The sequence below is a fragment of the Danio rerio genome, chromosome 4, assembly GCF_052040795.2.
Source record: "Danio rerio strain M-AB ecotype USA chromosome 4, GRCz13ab, whole genome shotgun sequence".
Classification (NCBI taxonomy): Eukaryota; Metazoa; Chordata; class Actinopteri; order Cypriniformes; family Danionidae; genus Danio; species Danio rerio.
Window position 1 is genome coordinate 6,422,501 of NC_141024.2, and position 7,500 is coordinate 6,430,000.

At 37.5% G+C, this 7,500-nt stretch overlaps 1 protein-coding gene and 1 long non-coding RNA gene across 13 annotated transcripts in view; one reads left to right on the plus strand and one right to left on the minus strand.

Annotated features, from left to right (window-relative positions):
- The window catches only part of tfec (transcription factor EC), an 82,265-nt gene that overhangs the window by 17,139 nt on the left and 57,626 nt on the right, over positions 1-7,500 (plus strand). The gene's annotated exons all lie outside the window — the stretch shown is intronic.
- LOC141381572 (uncharacterized) overlaps positions 1-7,500 on the minus strand; it is a 135,608-nt gene that overhangs the window by 7,756 nt on the left and 120,352 nt on the right. For 7 of the 11 annotated variants that reach the window (XR_015482508.2, XR_015482497.2, XR_015482499.2 and 4 more), the window contains 2 exons: positions 7,223-7,443; positions 4,470-4,590 (listed from right to left, as the gene is read on the minus strand). This is a non-coding gene — a long non-coding RNA (uncharacterized LOC141381572). The remainder of the gene's footprint in view (positions 1-4,469; positions 4,591-7,222; positions 7,444-7,500) is intronic. The other 4 variants (XR_015482509.2, XR_015482500.2, XR_015482504.2 and 1 more) reach the window with 2 other exon arrangements.

A 7,500-nucleotide genomic window follows, 5' to 3' on the forward strand; every position in this document is an offset into this window, starting at 1 on the left:
ATCTATCTATCTATCTATCTATCTATCTATCACTGAGAACACTCAAAATGCCACCAAAAATATAATTGAACCACTTTTTGAAACTAAATGCCATGACATAGACATGATAATGTTGCATAATTCACATTTGCAGAAGTGTTTACATCACAGAAAACAGCAGCAGTAATGCCCACGAAAATCTAAACTGTAGCAAAAAGAGGAAACAAAACTTTTTCTTTTTGTGAATATGTGTGTGGTGTGCAGTGATGGAGGGCTGTGTGCAGGTTGACAGAGGTCGTGTGTGTGTGTGTGTGTGTGTGTGTGTGTGTGTGTGTTGAGGAAAATAGGGCAGTGTGCCGAAGGCCAGTGTGTCGTGTTCATCTCTCAGTCACAACATCACTATGACCAGCAGAAACACTGACAATCCCAAGAAATAAGAGTGTTAACAGTAATTAGGCAGTAATTAGGTCTGCATATTTCATGAGAATTTTCTATAAACTAAACACCAGCTTCAAGCTTGTCAAGCTGTTCAATAAAGATTGCCAATTAAAGAGTATTCAGTTGTTATGTCTACAAATTTCACCTCTAACTCAAGTGTGAGAATCTAACTCAAGTCTTGAGAATTTCTTTGTATTATGTGTGAATTTCTTTAGCCATTTCTGAATAAAAGAAAAAGTCTTGATTTGTTTTCAGGGCAGATTTTTAAATTTAGTTCAGATTTTGGTCACACTTTATATTAAAGTTCAATTTTCACTATTAACAAATCATACTTTTAGCTCAATAAGCTACTGACTCATTAATAGTTAGTACGGTAATGGTTTGGTTTATGTATTAGGTATATTAGGGATGTAGATTGTAGAATAAGGTCAAACTTTACAAGTGCTAAAAGAACATTTTGAGGGATGTAAACAAAAAACAATGGTCCCAACGTATTTCCTGTTTTACATTTTTTTCAATTTCTATAGCTTCCGAGAATCCAGAAATATTGATAAATAATGCTATGATAGCTGTTATTACATTAAGTTATGATTGAATTGCCAGTTGTCAGTTATGAAATAGTTTTGTAACTAGCAGAAAATGTTCATGAGCCAGTGACATTACTACTTGAAATGGTCTATAAACAGTTTCTATCTTATTAATAGGCAGGTAATAAGCCGGTAGTTCAGTGTTTCTCAACTACGTTCCTGGAGGACCACCAGCACTGCATGTGCTCCTTTGAAGTCTCCTTTGTCTGTTACACCCATGACAAGTGTTTCAGTCTCTGCTAATGAGCTGATGATCTGATTCAGGTGCGTTTGGTTAAGGAGACATGGAAAATGTGGTTATGGATTGTGATTGAGAAACACTGCAGTAGTTGACAGCCAGACATTTACTTCATATGGCTCACAAATTCATCAAGTAATAATAATCATAGTCCTCATGTTCATATATATCATCTTCCAAATTTTAGGATGTCTTTTTTCTCTATGTAGTATAACATTGTAATTCTAATCCTACCTAAAACGTTATTTTTAATGGTAATATTACATATTTTTAACAGTAAACTAACCATTCTTTCAGATCATTTAGCAATGAAGTGTTTTATTTGGTTAAGTACTAAATACATTAATGATAAATAAAATAGACTCACACTTTTGTCATAATATTGGCTTTATATTTGCTATATAACTGCAGGTTAATTTTGTTTATATATAATAATACCTTTTAACTGTTAAACGCAATTAGTTACTTGTTAATTAGTTAAAGTTTTAGTAACCAATAAAGTTATAGAGACTAATAACCTTGACTTTTCCAAATTTATAGAGCTGCTTTGAAACAATAATTATTGTGAAATGTGCTTTACAAATCAATTTAAATTGAATATTTATATATAGCTTAGTAGTTTATTCAAAATAATAAGATCTTGAGATTGTACTGCTATAAATGATTTAAAAAAATCTGTAAAGAAAAGAGAAAGAAATGAGTCCTTGAAGATAATTGCACAATGCTTTTTGCCTAACAGCTTGAGATTATGCAAGCAAAACGAAAACTAGAAAAGTTCTCCAAACTTATCAGACGTCTAGCCAATCAAGCATCTCTACACTGACCTCTTGTGGTCAACAGAGGAAGCACCCTTGGATTTTTGCACTGTTAAACACTATGTTCCTCTCTAACATTAGAGTCTAGCAACTTCACCCGGCCCATTTAAGTTCACAAAGGGCAGAAATCGAACATCTCAGCATTCACATTCCAGACTTCATATTGCTTAATGATAGGGAGTGAGTCGAAATGGCCTTGTGGAGGAGAGGCGTTTTTTTTGCTGCTCTTATGAGTAGTGCTATCATGACGGCGGCTTGATGAAGCAGCTCTTCACTATCAGCGATGTTTGGAGTGCTCTCAAAACTGTCTCCGTCTCTTTTCATACTGCTGGCGTCTCATTTCAGACACAAGTGAGGCTCGGCTCACCTCGCCCAATCAGTGACACCGAAGGGGTTCATGGGAAGGTGAGACGCTGCTCAACCTTGGCCAATCAGAGATGACATTGGCTGTATGCTCTCTCCTCGGCCTGTGGCTCTTTTGTTTGACCGATGCTCGGTGTCTGAGAAGAGTCTGGTTTTTTCGTCTGGTTCACTTGGGAAGATGTTAATATAGTTTCTTTTAACTTCATTCATTCATGTTTTTGTCAGCTTAGTCCCTTTATTAATCTGGGGTCACCACAGCGGAATGAACCGGCAACTTATCCAGCATGTGTTTTACGCAGCGGATGTTCTTGCAGCTGCAACCCATCTCGGAGAAAAACCCATACACACTCATACAGTACGGACAATTTAGCCTACCCAATTCACCTGTGCCGCATGTTTTTGGACTGTGGGGGAAACCGGAGCCCTGTTTTTAATCTATTTAGACTTTTCAGAGTTTACCGCACAACACTGTGCAGCCAAGACTGGATTGAAAATGAAAATGTAGCTAAATACATATCATTTATCATCAGATATGGAGATTGTAAACAGTGACTTTACATGCCAGCTCAAAAGGTTTCGCTAACAGAATTACAACCGTTCAGGCAGGCTCTATTACGCCAAACATGACAGAAATCGGCAACGCAAATAAACTCACTCCCGCCATTTAAAATTCAACAGTATACCAAGTCTGCTGACATATTTGTGGAAAGAGCACAAAGAGCAGAAACTACATTTGTCATTCTTATAAAAATGCCAAATTGCACTTTGGCAGGAAAACCCAATTGCCAGCATGCCCCTTGTATCCCAATGAACACCTAATATTTATATAATAGTCATTTTAAATAATAATTTTAGTTTAGAATGTTTAAGTGCACTTGAATGGAATAAAAATGTGGAACAAACTAAAAATCAATATAATATCACGTCTATAAAATATTATAATATATTTGCAATTTATATGCTGCTTCCAAAAAAATAGTTATTCAGAATATATGGTTACATACGTTATCTAAACAACAAATATTATAAATATGGTGTAGCAATTTCTTTATTTTTTCCAGATGTAATTTTAACTGCAAGTAGATTTCACTAGTAATTACAAGGAAACCCCGAAGTAACTCATTTAATTAAGTGTATATGTTTTTTTTTATAGAAATACTTTTAAAAAGTCTTATTTGTAAAACACTCCAATATTCTTTGTTTTATTTATTTGCTTAAATTTACTAATTTGCAGATTTTTAATAAAGTATTAGAAGGAAAATAAACTAAATATGTAATTTGGTTATATTAATTTTCTAATAATTAGTTTTATATTAAATTTCTTTTATTCTTGTTTATGTAAAGCACTTTGAATTACCATTGTTTATGAAATGTGCTATATAAATAAACTTGCCTTGCCTTTATGATTTGGTATAACACTATATTAACATTGGTAAAATGTACCTTCAAATCTAAAGAAAACAAACCCTAGCCAAAGAAAAATACCCAGCGATAAATAAAAACTGCTTTAATAATATGTACTGCATCATGGAAAACTGGTTTATATATAACCCAATGGACCCTTTACACATTTCCAGGTTTCTCGGTAGCAGAAGTCTTTATAGTTGGGTAAACTTAAAGCGCAGTGAATAGGAGAGTACAACAATTATCTTTCTTACAATCTTATTTGCTGAAATAATAAAATAAAAACTCCACGATGGTGTTATCAAGACTTTCAGAGAAAGAAATGAAAACGGCAGCCAGAAGAGAAAACAATGTCAAATTGACTGTCCTGCTCCCATACGCTTCCTGCGTTGCATTTCTAACTCCTTGTACAATCGGTAATTTGTTTTTTGTCATTTGATATAAAGATGATATAATATATACATAAATACATATCAATGTACTTAAGTTTTAAATAAAAATCTAAATATTAAAAACATTTAAGGATTTAAAATGCTGATGACTGTTAAATGTGTCATGACTTGTAAATCTTGTAAAAATCTTGTAGAAATCTTGTAAAAAGGGTCCATATTGTGGCTTAAAAATGTACTGCATCCTCAGACTGACCTTTGAATTTACACACAGGGTGTGCATAAGATGTACTGCTCCGTCTCTAAGTCTGTCCATTGTTCAGAGCCAGTGACTCAGGATCTGAGCACAGGCAGAGTCACAGTATCCCGCTCGGGATCTGAGGAGAGCCAGCATGAGCAGAAAACCAAGAATTAGCCTTGAAAAGAGCAAATAAATAGGTGCTTCTACTTGAAAAGCCTGTAACAAAGCCTTTTGAGGACCCGAGAGACACATGGCAAAGAAGAAAAGAGAGAGGAAACATGCTTTTTTTTCTCTTAACCCAAAGCTGGTGGAGGGGCAAAGCGCCACACAGGGCTGTTTCTGAGGGAGAGCTTTTAATGAAGCCCGGGGGAAAGGAGAGCTCATCAGACTGAGACACATCCTCCGAAATCTCTCTTTTTCTTACACACACACTTTTATATTACATACATTCACGTATACACACTTAAACGCTTCCTCTAGGCTTAACAAGAGCGGGTCAGGATTTATACTCCTGTGAGGGCATTTTGCACAGATATGCGTTTCACCTGAGGCTACAATTCCAAAGTATTTCTCATACTTCCTTGTTTCGACCTACACAACCAGCTAACCAATCACTCATAAGCCTGAAGCATTTTCAGCTTACACTGTAAATCACTAGTTAAAGCTCACCAGGGCCTCGATGACCTCATCCTGACCCTTTTGACATCTAAAATTAAATCAATGACACTGACAAGGGAAAAAAAAGCCATGTGTATTTAGGAAAACCCACTTTTTTGCCCATACAAAAATTGTGTTGTGGGTAGTTGGTATGTAGCTGTTAGATGGTTATTTGCTAACGTTTTATCCCTAGATATGCTTACAATACTATATAATATATATATAAACACGAGCGATATGTAGCAGGTTGTAGTTTGGTATAACACCCCATTTGCTAGCATGCCCCTTGCATCCCAATTGTAGACAAACAGACAAACAGATATAAATAGATAGATGATAGATAGGTAAATAAATAAATGGATTGATGGATGTATAGACAAATGTTTGGTGGTTTAGATGTTGGTTAGATGGATAAATGGATGGATGGATGGATGGATAGATGGATAGATGGATGGTTGGTAGGTAGGTAGATAGATAAATAGATAGATACAACCCAGGCTCATTCTGAAAATGTAGTCCAGCGGACGTTTCTGGATACCGCGAAATACATCCCGGGAGGTACGTATGGCTGCATTTCATTTTTTTAAGCGAACACTACGGGGCGGTGTGACGCCGTTCCCTTTCACACTTGCCGGCGGACTGCTTACCTCCGTGTGGAGAGTCCGGGGAAGAGCGGTTCCAGAAACCAGGTAAGACAAAAACAGAATCCAAAAAATAAAGCGAACGAGTTCATAACAGGGTGAGAACCGAATCCGAAAAAGCGGTAAAAAAAATAAATAAATAAAAAAACAGATGAGGGTTTTTCTTTTTCTACACGGCTTTTCTAAATTGTTGCTCGGGTTTAGGGAAGTGAGCGGGCGGGCGGGTCAATTGGTAAAATTGGTTGGGTTGAGGGAGGGAGGAGGGTGAGTCAGCCGATTGGCCGGTCGCGGGCACGAACGGCACTCGCGAGAGACGCTCGAGATACGAAAAAACGCGCACAGCGGCCTCTCGCGGATTCGCGAAAACAAAAACTGCACAAATACGTACCTCCCGGGACGTATTTCGCGGTCTCCAGAAATGTCCGCTGGACTACAATTTCAGAATGAGCCTGGGTTGGATAGATAGGTTGAACAACCAGTTGGTCGGGATGTTTCTTGCATACCAATGAACTCATCTTGACACTTACGGAATCCAAAAATGGCCTAAACACCCCTAAAAGTCTGAACAACTATACCCCATTTGCCAGCATACCCTTTGCATCCCAATTTTAGAAAGATGAACAGATGTAGACAGATAAATAGATGGATGACAGATAAATAGATGGATGGATGGATGGTTAGATGGATGGATGGATGGATGGATAGATGGATGGACATATACAAAAGCTTGGTGGTTTGGTTGTTGGTTGGATAGATAGATGGATGGATGGATGGATGGATGGATGGATGGATGGATGGATGGATGGATGGATGAATGAATGGATGGATAGATGGATGGATAGATGGATAGGTGGGCGGTTGGATGGATGGATGGATGGATATAATTCATTATTTCAACATAGTCAGACATAATTCTATCGACATAAACTCTAAACTAGGGAAATTTGAACAACCAGTTGGTCGGGATGTTACTTGGATACCAATGAACTTATCTTGACCCCTACGAAATCCAAAAATGGCCTAAACACCCCTAAAAGTCTGAACAACTATACCTGCAATGAATTAACAACACAATTGGTTTGTATGAGAAATACGAACAAAATGAGCAATGAGAAGAAGAATGTGGAAAAAATGGCTGCATTCGTAAGCATCGCTAATAAACTCTCCACAAAAATCTACATCAACATGCGAAAGATACGATAAGAATGCCAGATGCAGCAGGTTGCAGTCTAGCACAACAACCCATAAACCAGCATGCCCCTTGCATCCTGACGAACACCAAATATAGGGATTTACTGTTCGCCAAAATTGCAGTAAATGGAAATTGGCTTGGGATCTCTGACCTCTGAATGTGTCAAACAGTGCCACTGCTACAGAGGAAACAAAAAGCCCTGGGTTGGTGTCATTAGCTTCCCCTCGTTATAGTATTAGCACAATAAAATGCTCCTGTTGTTTGGGAGGAATACTTACACGCCTCATAATGGACGGGCTCACACACAAATAGTGATCCAGTGTGGACACAGACCCGAATGAAGAGCAGACAAGGACGATTGTCTTGAATAAAGGAAGCTAAAAGCAGCTCTGTCCCAGGAATGCTGACAGATGGACAGGGAACATTCTTTAGCAGCATTTCGGGCCCATCTCCGAATCTGACTAGTGTCTGGGATCGCATATTCTACTGTTCTGCAATGCTGACAGGAAGAGAGAAATAATGAGGGAATACAGAGAGAGAAGGCAATTTAACATCA